Raw genomic sequence first — 13,483 nt, 5'->3', positions numbered from 1 at the left:
TTGAATCCGCCAACCCACGTACTTAATCATGTTCACAGCACACTGGGAAATTTCTGTTTACTCGCCGTTCTGTTCAGTCCATGATAGCAAGCATGGAGAGAAAACATTTCTCTCCACAGCGATTAATTTCATGTGTACTTTCACCCCCCCACAACACAAGTAGGCCAACGGAGAACACGTACCATAGCGCAGGAATGCACGGCATGGGAGCAAATATACCCCCAGCCCCCCACAACCACGTACACCGGCTGCTAACAGCTGCGAGTAAGCCGCCCTGGCCTTGACTGACTGACGCAGGAGACCCACTTCTTCCAATCATGCCAAAGGAGAAACAGACTTTTGGGGTGTTGTGGGCTCAAGCATGGTAGGATTGGGAAGTACAAGCTAAGACCAGGATGCTACAAATCAGTATAATTCAGTTACTAGAAAGCAGGGATTGTGGAGGCACAGACCACTTGGACAAAGCGGCTGTTGCTTGTTTTGTAATTGTGACGCCAAATCCCCAAACCAGGAACTAAACGAGAGCCTAGACAGCGGCTAAGCAATGGCTAGACTGACATCTGTGTCGGTACTGTGGCGTTGTTAATATATTTAATATTATGTCTAAAAAAAGACAAATTACATGAATCACCAATGGGTCATCCTTTGGAGGATGCACTTCCACCTTAGTTTTTACAGGTCAACAAGCCCTAAGTTTAAATGTATGTGTGTATCTGCGCGTTAGCTAATCCAGTATCCGTATCGACTTATGTGTCTGTCTGATCCCAGACTCCCCGCACATCTAATCCCAGCATCCTTCTGTCCAACCAAAACACTGTGCCACTGTCTGTCGACCGTCGCGTGTGTTTTGGGGATTAATAGCTCTAAACATTGTTGGCTTCAATCAGTTTCATACAGTAAATGAATGGGTGTCCCGCCTTAATCCAGTTCCCCCGGGCCCAGCAGCCCACTTAGAGGGGTTAAAACCTCCATCCCTTCAGAGACAAATCGATGCACCGGCGGAGTTCAGTGGACCTTTTTCCATTAGGACACCTCTTCATCACCATATGTCCATTTTTTAGAAAAGTGTTCTGTGGCCACTGAAAAACATTCAGTTGATTATTTTCATTGCAAGCCACATTTTCTATGAAATCCGGCCTAGGATGTTCTGATAAGAGCTGCAGGGCTCATCTGGATCCAGATTGCACAGTTATTGGCGATTCCACACTGAAAATTCTATTTAAAATCATATCAGATCATTTTGTAAATTTGTTGCGCTTGCAGTACGTAGCATCTTAGGAGATTTTGCTCTCTTCCAAAGAAGAAATGCTGGACAAATGTCCAAACCTTTGCTCTCTGAGTGCTCTTCTTCTCATACATTTCAACTGCTAATTCTCACTTCATGTCATCTTGCCTCTAATTGGAAGGGCCAATGCTTCAAATAAATGGAGTTCATGCCGCCTCGATGGGGTGCGCGTCGCTAATGCTCGCCAAATCTAAATGCTATGCGATGGTCCCACTGGCTGCTATGGAAACTAAAGGACATATGAAGGTCGCCTCACTTCAAGGAGGCACTAATACATGCATGCAGCAGGCTGTGGGGAGGCCCACCTGGAGATGAAATGAGGCAAGCAGAGGAGGAGAAGGAGATGAGGCTGCGGTGGGTGGGTTGGTAGTGGGTGCGAGGGGGGGCTGATGAGGCAGATGGATGCAATACGCTCACTCGCACAATGTCCCAAGAGGCACAAAGCCTACTAGACTGTTTCCCTGGATTCAGTGAGCGTGTACTAAGAGACAATCCCATCTTTAGCTTCACTGCGTCCACACCTCCCATCAGCCGCTGTCTGGACTTCTTCTGAATTTTCTCAACTCGGCATGCTGGGATTTTCTGTCTAATCCCTCAATGCGATATGCAAAGAACCGCCAGATCTGTGCCTGCAGCGCGAAAACAGACCAGCAGAAATGACAGCCCTTTCAGTCGCGATGACCATGAATATTAAAGTAACAGAGAGACACTCTGCAGACATTTACATTGGCATGTGCTCTGTATGAAGATGTATGACTCCGTGCATGCGCCTTATAGGTGTTGCACCTCCTGTAATATGCATCAGAGTGCCAAATCAATCTATCCGCATTGCCTATGAAATGTGATGTCAAATGAAAATGGATCTGACCCTGAGGTCTATTGTAACATCGCTGCTTTTACGCGTCCTTGAGTCCAAGTGGTTCACTAAATCACAAAATGCAAAAGCGGATCGTTGAAGCAGACCAATCGAGAATGGTGAGGAAATTAATTTGACAGAACAGAGTAATTTGAAAAAGGGCGAAAAAGTCCTTGGTAAATATCTCAATCAAAATTTGAGGAAGGTGTGCGATGGATAAGTTGGTATGAAAACCCTGTAAATCAGCAGCTATCCATCCATCTATCCATTCATTTTCTATGCACCAGGGTCGCCGATATGCTGGAGCCTATCCCGGCTGTCTTTGGGCGAGATGCACCCTGGACTGGTTGCCAGCCAATCACAGGGCACATATAGACAAACAACCATTCACACTCACATTCATACCATGAATTTAGAGTCGGTAATTAACCTAACCGGAGTACCCAGAGAAAGCCCACACACGCACAGAGATGAGGATCGAGTGGAGAATCGAACCCAGGTCTTTCCGATCTCCTGACTGTGTGGCCTACATACTGTAAACCTGCAGCTAATGCTCTGTTATGAAGTCTAAACGTGTCATATTTACAGACTAGCATGCTTGGAATTGTACCGGGCCCTAGACCACCGATTCATGCGCTCCCACTAGACAAACGTGCTATGCTATCGGTGTTAACGGTGTCCACGATGCAAATGGTCTAGTAGAGACTGAAGTCTGCGTTTGTGGTCGGAAACAGTGACTAAATGAATCCTAAGAAACCTGGAAAAATGCGGAGACAAACACGGCATGTCATAAATACCTTCACCTTTGCTAATGAGTATTTAAGATGTCATTCTATGGAGGCCTTATGACGCTTTTCCATAGATAAGGACATGGAGCAAGTGATGGGATCGTGACGATTCGACGTTCCGTGGAGGGATTTCTTTACGGCTTCCTTCCAAATAAGGACGAAAGGAGGGCGAATGTCCGCAACATGGTGAAACTTTTCACGCTACATTTTCCCGACAAGTGTTTTCGACCATAGGGGAGCGCAGACTCAGCTGTACCACTAATGCATGTCTGTCTTCAGCCTCCCCCTCCGTGCCACACAAACACACAGAAACGAGGTCAGAGTGTCATAAATGTCTCTGTTGCGTGTCCTCTGGCACTTAAGTGAAGTGTGTATATGCGTGGGTGTCGGTCATTGTGTGTGTGTGTTTTGTCGAGGTTACTGTCAGGGCATGGGTGGTCATTTCTACGCATTATTCGATTGGCTGTGTGAGGCGAGTTGTTGACGAAGGGGAATAGACCCCCTGCAGACTGTAGCTACTGCACCAGACAGTCGCACAAACATACACACACCATTAGTCCTCGAGCTTCACCCCCCCCCCCCCACCCCCCAGCCCGACTTGGCCAGCTTTGTTACTATGCAGACACACTCCTGGCCTCCCGCTTTGGCAAGCTCACTTATGGTGCTCCTAACAATTTGACAGATGTAGGGCACTACGGGGCGACTGCTGAACAAAACCACTATTTCTCCTTTTTTTTCCCCCAAACACCATCAGCAGTGACCTGTGATAATTCACAGAACAAACATGTTTTGATAACTTAGTGCCAATTATTTGATGCATGAGTGCTAGATGATTGAAAGACTGCAAAAATCATATTCGGGGACACATGGAGTCTGCATCATTATGCAGAAAAATTGGGCTAAGTCTGTATCTGTGTGCTTGTATCTGTGCATACAAATAAGAATAAGACACAGTCACGTGTTTGCGCTAATTGTATTATCACGCATGAGTATATTTCTGGATGTGACGCGAGGACGGCTTGATATTTTCTGTATGTGATGGTAATGGTTTACGCGAAGGAAAGGATGTGCTTGTCACTTTGTGTTTACAAGATGATTACGGCAAGAGTGCATGCAAGTACCAATCAGGATTGCGAGACGGAGAAAAACTATTCGCATAAATAAACGTATAATTTGCTTTTCTTCTCAGGAACCGGTTCAGGATTTTTACGACAGCACCAACACGAGCAAGGTCAAGGTCTCCTTCTAGTGATTGAAATCCACCTTGATTGCCGTTGTAAATTATTCATTGACGCTCCCATTTTTGCAGCGAGCATCCCTGAGCTGAACACAGAATGCTGATGGACAATGCAAAATTAATTATCACATCAGATAAAGGGATTCTAAAAACCGCAGAGCTGAGACGTGTAGATTTGTTCAAAAGGAGGCATCAAATATACATACTAAAAGGTTAAATAACAGATTTTTTCTTGTTCAAATAGGAAATCCTGATTTGACTAAGGCAGACTCTGATGCATCAAGGCCAGCCAAGCGTTTCTATGGTGACCCTCACCTTGAGGCAATGTTCCGCCAATTTCAAATGTGATATAACACAGCTTCAATTGTTCAGTGACGTGACCTTGTGTTGATCAAGCTCACCATTATTGTCGCTTTTACTCAGCGATTTTCCAGGAAGAGGAGGCATAGGGAACATTTTTTACTGCCGCACAGGCTGGACTTTTCTTGGACTTTACAGCTGCACACATGAACACATTAATTTGACGTGTGAGCAACTAAGGTTCATTAGTCAATTAATATATTAGATACTCTGACATCTGCAAAATTAGCATAAACCGGGATCCATACTGTGCTAGTATGTTTTATTGCTAAGTATACCAATACTAAGGGTAAAGTTATGTGCCAACTAGTCAGCGAGCTACATGTTATTGGATTTGGTAAGGCTAGATTTTGACCTGTAACTCTCTCATCTTGTCTCAAACTAACAAGGACTGTAAAGGATTGATGTACTGGGCATAGATAGAAGCCTTTTGTTTACAAGCAAACACCAAAATCTTGGTTGCTATGATGAATTAACACTCAACATTCCATACAGACGTCCATCTCCGAACACGGAATGCCCTACAAACATGTCCTCCCCTTGAAGATAGCAATCGGACATGACCAATTCAAATATTAAGTATTTATCCATCTTGGCCATGTTGCCTGAGTCAAGGTTAAAGCTGTGACCTTACCAAAGAATCAGTGGGGGCTGCTGTGGAGGTGCAAATGAACTTTTGGGACATGACAGCGTTTGTGAATGAAATCAGGCACACAAAAAGGCGAGTGACAATGAAGAGAACAGGAACTGGGATTTAGACCGAGCGGGGGATAGAGGAAGGCGATAATAAATGTCGAGGCAAGGGAGGAAAGTCAAGAGGAAGGAAGGATGCTGCTAAGTTGGCAATGGATGCAGATGGGGAACGGGAGACGATAACCGGATTACCGAAAAGGTCAGATAGCTGCGTGCAAACATCCAAACTAGATGATGCGCAGACGAAGCATGGGGATGAAGCAGAGAGAAGGAGGCGGCGCAATCAAACATGAGGATTAGTTCCACAAAATGTTGCCACCCATGGCGGCACCTGGGGCAGGATGGAATTTGGGTTAAAGAGGATTGTTTGGCTACTGTACTGTACTATCACATAGCTGTATGAAAAGGGAAGTACACATACTAGGTAGGTCAGTACATGCAGTAACTGTGATTTATTAATCCTGCTGGGGAAGTAAGGAATGAAGGCATGAGACAAGTTTTGATAATTGGAATAAAATTACCTGCCCCCCCAAGTGCTGCATTTCTTGTCAAAATTCCCAGTGTCTCATGCCTGACATAATGAATTTTTTGGAGTTGATGCCTAGTTAGCTTTTTTATGCGCTTGCACCATTCCAACGCTAATCCCTCAAATTAAACCCTCTGGTGGGACAAACAAGTCCAAAGTTTCAGCTGTAGACACAACAAACAAACCAACTAATGCCCTATGATATTTTTCATCACACGTGGAGTCTCATATTTTTTTTCGTGCCATCATATTTGCTTCGCCAATGCCCAAAAAATGTAAAGACATGAAGCGTTTTAACTGTGGTGGCACAAACGTCACGTGCTAGCATATTTTCAAGTGCTCAGAAATGTCTGTCAATATTCACAATCAAGCAACGCCGGGCGTCTTGAGGAACCCAGAAGCTGATTACAGAGGCAGCAGGCAAACAATGGACCAGCAGTATACTGGCAAACTATTTACTTCCCAGTAGGAACTTCAAGGCAGCACACACAATGCCTGCTCTGCAGATAGTCTGCACTTACTAAGGGCAGCTTGACAACTAAACACTCATTGTTAACAGAGGGCCCACAGAAAGGCTTATTATGATAAACACCGGAGGTTTTGTTTGGCGTGGACGGACAAAGAGAAAACGGAAGAACATGGAGGTCTCTTTGCTAAATTTGTGCAACATTAAGTAAAGTCATGTAGCTTAGACCGTCAAAGTAAATTCTATGATCTGACAAAATTGGTACGTTGCGATGATGCCAACAAATAGTGTTACTAATTTAATAATCACTCCATTTGATAACCAAAAATTCTGCATCTGCCTTCTTTCTGTTTGCGTTTGGTTTTCGACTTTCACAGCAGCCCGTGTAGGCGGCAAACCTCAAACAAAATCCATTATGCCTCCAGTTCTTCAAGATCAACAGTATACTAAATCATTCCGACTGGAGATGTAGTCACCAGAGGACACACAGCAGCGGATGCTCGGTATGTTGACATGAAATCTCAAATAAAGTATGTATCTATGTTGCCTTCTGATGACGTACTTTTGCATCTTTAATGCAGAAGCTGTCAACCGGCATCTCGCACCAAAAAGCAGACAAGAACTCCTAGCAAATTCCAGATGTCATGGCAACAGTGCGACAGAATAGCCGCAAGCCCACTCAGTCATCGCTGAAGGTTGTCAGCGTGCATCACGCAGTCTCGTCGCCGACTAGCAGTAATCACTTTGTCCTGTCTTGACGACGAATCTTTTGCTCCGCTTCCTCATGTCTGTGTTTTCTTTTTCTTTCTGGTGGCAGTGAGCGGCACCCGGAGAGAGAGGAGGCATAAATCTTACAATTTTCTTCCGAGTATTAAAGCGCTCATTTGTGGCACCACATCACAGGAGTGTAAGGATAGAAGCTTTTGAACAAGTTTCGAACACTGGAAAGGATGATGTGAATATTGCATTTATAGTGACTCATTTTGCGGAAAACTTTGTACGATTCCCGAGTTAATTCTTGCAAGATCACAATGCTGACATTAAGCAGCAAAGCCCTGGGCTCAGGCGGCTGACAGATCAGACGAGACAGCTGGTGAGATTCGCGAGGTGTGCTCAAGCGGAGCTCTCTGCCTCGGAGGCCATGTCTCAGGATGATTTGATTTTTTTTTTTTTTTTTTATGCTGACTCCCTGCAGACAGTCATATTTGTGTCTGCACGTTGGGGGACCCCTGATTGTAAAGGTCGGACCATTGTAAAGCAAATGTCAGCAAATAAAAACTTTTTTGCATGGATGTAAACAACACACACAGTCAAACAGCTGGTGATGAACATGCTAACCCTACAGCAGGGCTGCTTGTGTAATCACAATCTGGCCATGTTCCAAGCGAGGATGGTGGCCGTGTTTGTGCGTGTGAGCATTCGCATAATAAACGTATTAAAAAGGTCATCAGGCCAGTTAACATTCGGTCATTACGGAATGATTACAATATCGAGGAACAGTAGCTCCTGACTAGTGTTCCGTATGCTTTTAAAGAACTAGGCCTACTTTTTGACATTGAAAAACTCTAATCCATAATTTTCTTCTTTTTTTTAAAGTAACGAGTTAAGGGTCACAAGACCTGAGGATAAAATGATGTACTTTTAACGATGTGTGTGTGTGTGTGTGCAAGAATATCAGTATGTTACTTAGCTCCAGCCGTTGAGTGGGAAGTTGGAAACAAATGTGGTTATGAAATTGTGGGTTATGCAAACACACAAGCACATGCAGACAAACAGTAAAGTGTGTTTTGAGGCCCTGCAAGTGAGGCATGTTTGTCAAAAGATCATCTTGCAGTCCGGCCTGTTATGGCAGGGGTGGGCAAACTGCGGCCCGGGGGCCACATGCGGCCCACCAAGTGTTTGAATCCGGCCCGCCAGTTGCTTTCTAAGTATTTCAACTTTTAACATAAAAACTGGCCACATGACTTGCAAGTGGAATGTCTTATTTAGTTAAAAAAAACAACAAAAAAACTAAACAAAACTGTCAAATGAAATGACATAGTTTGATGTGGTCTGATGTTTAAAGTGCTCCTGAAAAAAGGGATATGAGAACATACAGCTGATAGTATAACACTTTTACACATAAAATTAGACAAATAATTCAAGGAAAATTATAAGCATAAAATAGTGTGTGTGTGTGTGTTAAATATATGTTCTGGCCCCCCGGGCAATTTTGTTAACTCAATGTGGCCCACGAGTCAAAATATTTGCCCACCCCTGTGTTATGGTAATGGTTTAATTTCATTTGAACATGTATCAGATTACAATTGAATGCATCCCATAATCAGTTCACAGTTCCACATGTCCAAAAGGAGTAGGAAGAAGCAAAGCTTATTAAATCCTACCCATCCATCTGGTACTTTTACAATCAGTAACTGTTACATTTGTTCACTTCCTGCTTTCCATAATACAGTATAAGGTTTTTTTGTTTTTTTTTTTTAAATAATGTACCTCGTACGAAGTGATATGACCATATATATATTATATATATTGACATAACGGGTACCATAGTAACTGTCAATATAGTGATATATATATATAGCACATCATGACTGGTTCAAGACTGGTTATTCCTGACAATAGAAACAAAATAATTGAAGGATAATAAAAGTAAAGGCTGGTAGAATGATGCTTTAATGTAATGTAACTGCTAACAGCCCCATTGCTAATATGCATTAGTGCTAATATGTGACAAGGACCGGTACCCATGATTCTGAAGGCCCTGGGCAAATTACATTGATATGGCAACACAGAAAAGCTTAACCCTGATTGGACAAAAAAATATATTTTTTACATAAACTAGCCAAGAAAGCCGGTGTTGACGGGCCTACTATTAGTAAAAAATAGTGCATATTTCGAAGAATGCAAACAGGTTTTCTATGCCATAACTAGGAAAGTATTCAATTTATTAATATTAAATGCTACTCTACAGGAATTCACTCATCACTGTCGGGTCTGGAACCAACTAACTGCAATGAGAGAGGAATTACTGCATGTTAAAAGTGTGTGTTAATGCATTTAAACTTTTAAATACGGCAGTGGCCTCCAACGTTCCTGACTATTAAAGCTATTTACATGACTGACAATATTTACTTGTACTTTTACTTGTATTTGCAAAGCAGATCTGCACCCAAATGCTGTACATTTTGTGCTGATGTGTGTTCATGTTATTCTTCTCTGACTTTCTCTGTTATTCACCACAAAAGGCAAATAACATCTCTTCTGGGGCCCGACTGTGTGATTAAAGAGCGCGTTTGATAATGGAGGGGCTTTGCGCTGCAATACTTGCTGTTGTCTAGAGTGCAGTTACATTTGCAGGGAGCTAAAAGCAACATCGAAGCGGCCGAGCTCCTACTTTTCGCCTGCATCGTTTTAGCTCTTTGCTAACGGGAGACCGACTGAGGTGATGCGACAAGCACACGCATGCATTCCGCTGTTTTTGTTTTGTGCTGCAATTACAGCCCACCAAGGAGGAGGAGACGGTTCTGTCTCAGCCCGCATTTCATCCAAATCATAATGAAGCACGTGGAAAAAACACAACCAGAACAGACTTGTTGGTTTTTTTCTTTGACTTTCTGCAGAAATTGACCAAAATATTAGCAACGGCTTTTGATTTGATTTACAATAACACATAACACACAGATTTTTAGGTGCAGGTGCACCTAATGTTGTGGCCATTGTTGCGTGAGTCAAGTCACAGTTTTTTTTGTGTGTGGATTGTTTATTGACCTGTGGCTCTTTTTCTGCATATGCAAATATATTCCCTGCAGGAGTTTGGTGAAGGAGTCACTAAGCAACGGCAGATATCAGCTGCAATCAGCCAGATAACATCGAAATGTCGCTGTTAGATTGCCGACCATTGTGATCCACTTTCAAGAGCATTTTTAACAGGACCATGTTTCACATTGTACACTTTCATAAGCATTTGGAACATTTTACTTCCTGTGTTTTAAATCATCCACTTTCATAAACATTTTACTCACCTGATTTTACATTATACACATTCATAAGCATTTCATACATTTACCTACCGTGTTACACAGCATAGAGTTTCATTTCACAAAGTCAGGGTTACCTACCATGATTTAAAGCTACGACGGTCTCAGCTGTCTCAGGCAAAGCCTATTATGAATGTTCGAATAAAGTTGTAAATGTATGGCCTCTTTATTCTTGGAAAATGTACAACTTTATTCTTGTAATATTACTTCTTTTTCACATACATTTATGACTTTATTCTTAAAATCTCAGATTTCTTTTTTTTATGTGGCCCTACTACGCCATTTTATAAATCATCCACATTCATGAGGTTTTAAAACATTTCACTTACCGTGTTGAACATCCTCCAAACTCACAAACATTTGTAACATTTTACTTACTGTGTTCATGGTCCGCTTTCACAGTGAAATTAAATATTTTACTCTCCAAATGTGATCCAGCTATGTAATTGCACCTCATGTTGGACTAAAATGCTGATCAGAGGTTCAATTTATGTACAAAAGTATAAGGCTACAACAGCTACAGGAAGTTAAATGTGCAGAAAATACCCCACCCCAAAAAATATGTGTCCAACTCCCAAGACATTTCTACATCAACAATGAACATTGATAATTGAAAATGTAATAGACACTGCGGCTGAAAAACTACCTCACTCTTTTGAGGCCTAAGGTAAGCATTTCCAAGCATAAAAATGGCAAAATTAACTAAAATACAAATACAAGGCAGAAGAAGCATCTTAATTGTGAATGTAGTAATCTACATTGACCACTAGGTGCCAGTAATTGACTGGTGAGACAGGCCTTGCCATTAAGATACCCTAGGAAACACATTTACTGCTCAATCAAGCTGATTTATTCATGTTTTAAAGGAGGACTTATTTACCGTTATTTACTCTTATTTGGTCGATTGGGTAATACAAGTTTAAAGCCATTTCAAGCCTCCATTACAATACATTGATATACTGTAATGTTAGAAGTACGCTGGCCAGAATAAAACAAGGAAAGTGTGAGTAACTTATGTCTAATATGTCTTATTTAGTCTGATTATATGTACTATATTGGGTAATACAGTAAAGGTGACTATAGGGGTGTTAGTTATTTTGTGTCTTGAGGGCTCTAATCATGTTAAAACCTATATTCAGAAGATTATAAACAAATGTTCTATGCTCTAACTACAGAAATATCCCATTTATCAATAGAGTGCTATTTTGTGTAAAAGAACCAATTCACTGCAATAAACAAGGGGTGACTTTCGCACCAAACAACACAGACAATGCTAGTAACGTTTCTTATCTTTTAGGTGTCAGCGTGTGCTTGAGTCAGTCACCTGCTATTGTGCTTCTTCCAGGAGTTGCAAAAACCATGAACGCCTGTGGGAAGAGAGCACATTTTGCATTTCAGCACTTTTTTAGTGGTGGGATCAAGGGGCTAATGAGAGTTCTGCTGGGGGTGCCTCACAAACACTCACGGAACCATCTGCTCGGAGCGCATTAGTTAGCGAGCTCCTTCAGAACCATCGCGGGAGCTACTTCATACATTACGAATGGAATACTAATGAATGACAGGTCATTGTAACTTATGGAAAATGTAAAACATACTGGGAATGGTCCAACAATGTGCTAATATGTTTGCCACAGTTTCTGGTAGAATTACATTTCATACTTGATATATTAGTTCTGTGCATGTGTCAAAAACGTTGTTGCAAAAAACCTCACCTTTAGGGTCCGGCCGCCATCTTTTGCGGTCATCTTGTTTTCAAAAGAACATGGAATTGCACTTCCCAGGAACGCTGTGGGGAGATAACAGGACAAATACGAACCAACATTATCAACATGATGATAAAGGAGATGAAATGTAAACAAACACGCCACATCTTGTTCCTTAACCAAACTTTTTGATCCGTATTTCTGCCTCGCAACCTGCAGGCGAGCACGTGCGTCACGGCCCGCAGTAACAACAAACCCTCTATTATCCCCCGGGAGATGAAACTCAAATCCCACAAAAGCCCACTCAAAAAACCCTGGCAACGCTGGTCTGCAGCGGCACGTCTCAGCCCGCCTGCTGTAAAAACACACAAAGAGAGTCATCACCTATTTGTTGTCAACTTAGAACGGGGCCTGTCTGCAAAAACCCCAAAACAGGATTGTCCAAACTTTTTCTAGCAAGGGCCGCATGTAGAGAAAGGCTTTATGGTGGTGGGGGGGCAACATTTACTACACTAAATACGGCAAAACCAATGTGCTAAGCTATCTGGACAAAACATCCACAAAGAAATTAGTGTTATCGTCATTACTAATCAATACATTTCATTTTTACAGCTTACCAAGGGCCACTGGAAAAATGGCTGCAGTTTGAAAATGGCCTCTGCCCTGCACTTTGGACACCCCTCCCTTAAAATGAACAAATGGTTTGTCTGTGTGTTGCTGTCGATTAGTTTAGTATTAATCGATAAAACCAGTATTATATATCAGATTCATTTGACAAACAATGAACCTAAATGTGGAAAAAAGTGAGTGTTAGTTCCGTGTGTGTTAGTTCTCTTTCAAAATTGTACATTTGTTTGAAAAGGGTGACATAAGACGTTTAATTGTATAACAGGAAATCTGTTAGAAATCCTTATTCACTGTTAAATCTCACCATTTTCACACTTTAAACGTCGTCTTCTCGCCCCCCGTCCAAAACTTTCCCACACGAGCCGCCTCTCCTCCCCGCCTTTCTCTTTGTTATGGTTTTTGCCTGCCGTTGACTTCCGCATCGCAGCTCGCACGCCATTGGTCGGGGGCGGGTGGAATGTTGGCCAATGGGAACGCAGTTGCCAGGCAGCCTGCGCCATCTTGGGAAGGAAGGCTCACACGCACAGCTGTTCCATTGAAAAAGCAGCGGGACGTCACAACAAAGTCCCGCACACTCATATTTGTCAGAAATGCTTTTAAAATCGGTGTTCGGTCATCAGTTCTACCGTTTTTTTAACTTGGAATTACATATTTTTCTCTTTTTATTTACTTTTTCTATAGTATTTTATTATCACTACAACATGTGAATGTAAACATGTAGCATAGCACTACATTAACTGTATTGAATGAGCACCTATTAACAGTATACAATAGTATGTGATGATTTGTATTTTTATGAAGGTGTATTGGCGATTAGGGGCACAGATCTGCTTTGATAGCATAATTAAGTGACCCACATCACCAGACTGAGCATTGTTTGTCCATCTGTTCCCGAGTGGATGCAG

The 13,483-nt window shown here is 42.2% G+C and overlaps 2 long non-coding RNA genes across 2 annotated transcripts in view; one reads left to right on the top strand and one right to left on the bottom strand.

Moving 5' to 3' along the window:
• LOC131132029 (uncharacterized) overlaps nucleotides 1-13,098 on the bottom strand; it is a 65,866-nt gene extending 52,768 nt beyond the window's left edge. The window contains exons 1-3 of the long non-coding RNA XR_009130294.2: nucleotides 12,883-13,098; nucleotides 11,961-12,034; nucleotides 11,573-11,615 (exon numbers count right to left, since the gene is read on the bottom strand). This is a non-coding gene — a long non-coding RNA (uncharacterized LOC131132029). The remainder of the gene's footprint in view (nucleotides 1-11,572; nucleotides 11,616-11,960; nucleotides 12,035-12,882) is intronic.
• Nucleotides 3,856-8,253, top strand: LOC144894486 (uncharacterized). The gene is made up of 3 exons (XR_013625109.1): nucleotides 3,856-6,714; nucleotides 6,793-6,906; nucleotides 7,029-8,253. It is a non-coding gene; the product is annotated as an uncharacterized LOC144894486 (long non-coding RNA).
• Nucleotides 13,099-13,483: the final 385 nt, after the last annotated feature.

Source organism: Doryrhamphus excisus, linkage group LG2 (genome assembly GCF_037039965.1).
Source record: "Doryrhamphus excisus strain RoL-2023G ecotype Guam linkage group LG2, RoL_Dexc_Guam_v1.1, whole genome shotgun sequence".
Classification (NCBI taxonomy): domain Eukaryota; kingdom Metazoa; phylum Chordata; class Actinopteri; order Syngnathiformes; family Syngnathidae; genus Doryrhamphus; species Doryrhamphus excisus.
The sequence above is the reverse complement of the archived record's forward strand: the minus strand, read 5'-3'. Positions and strand labels throughout refer to the sequence as shown.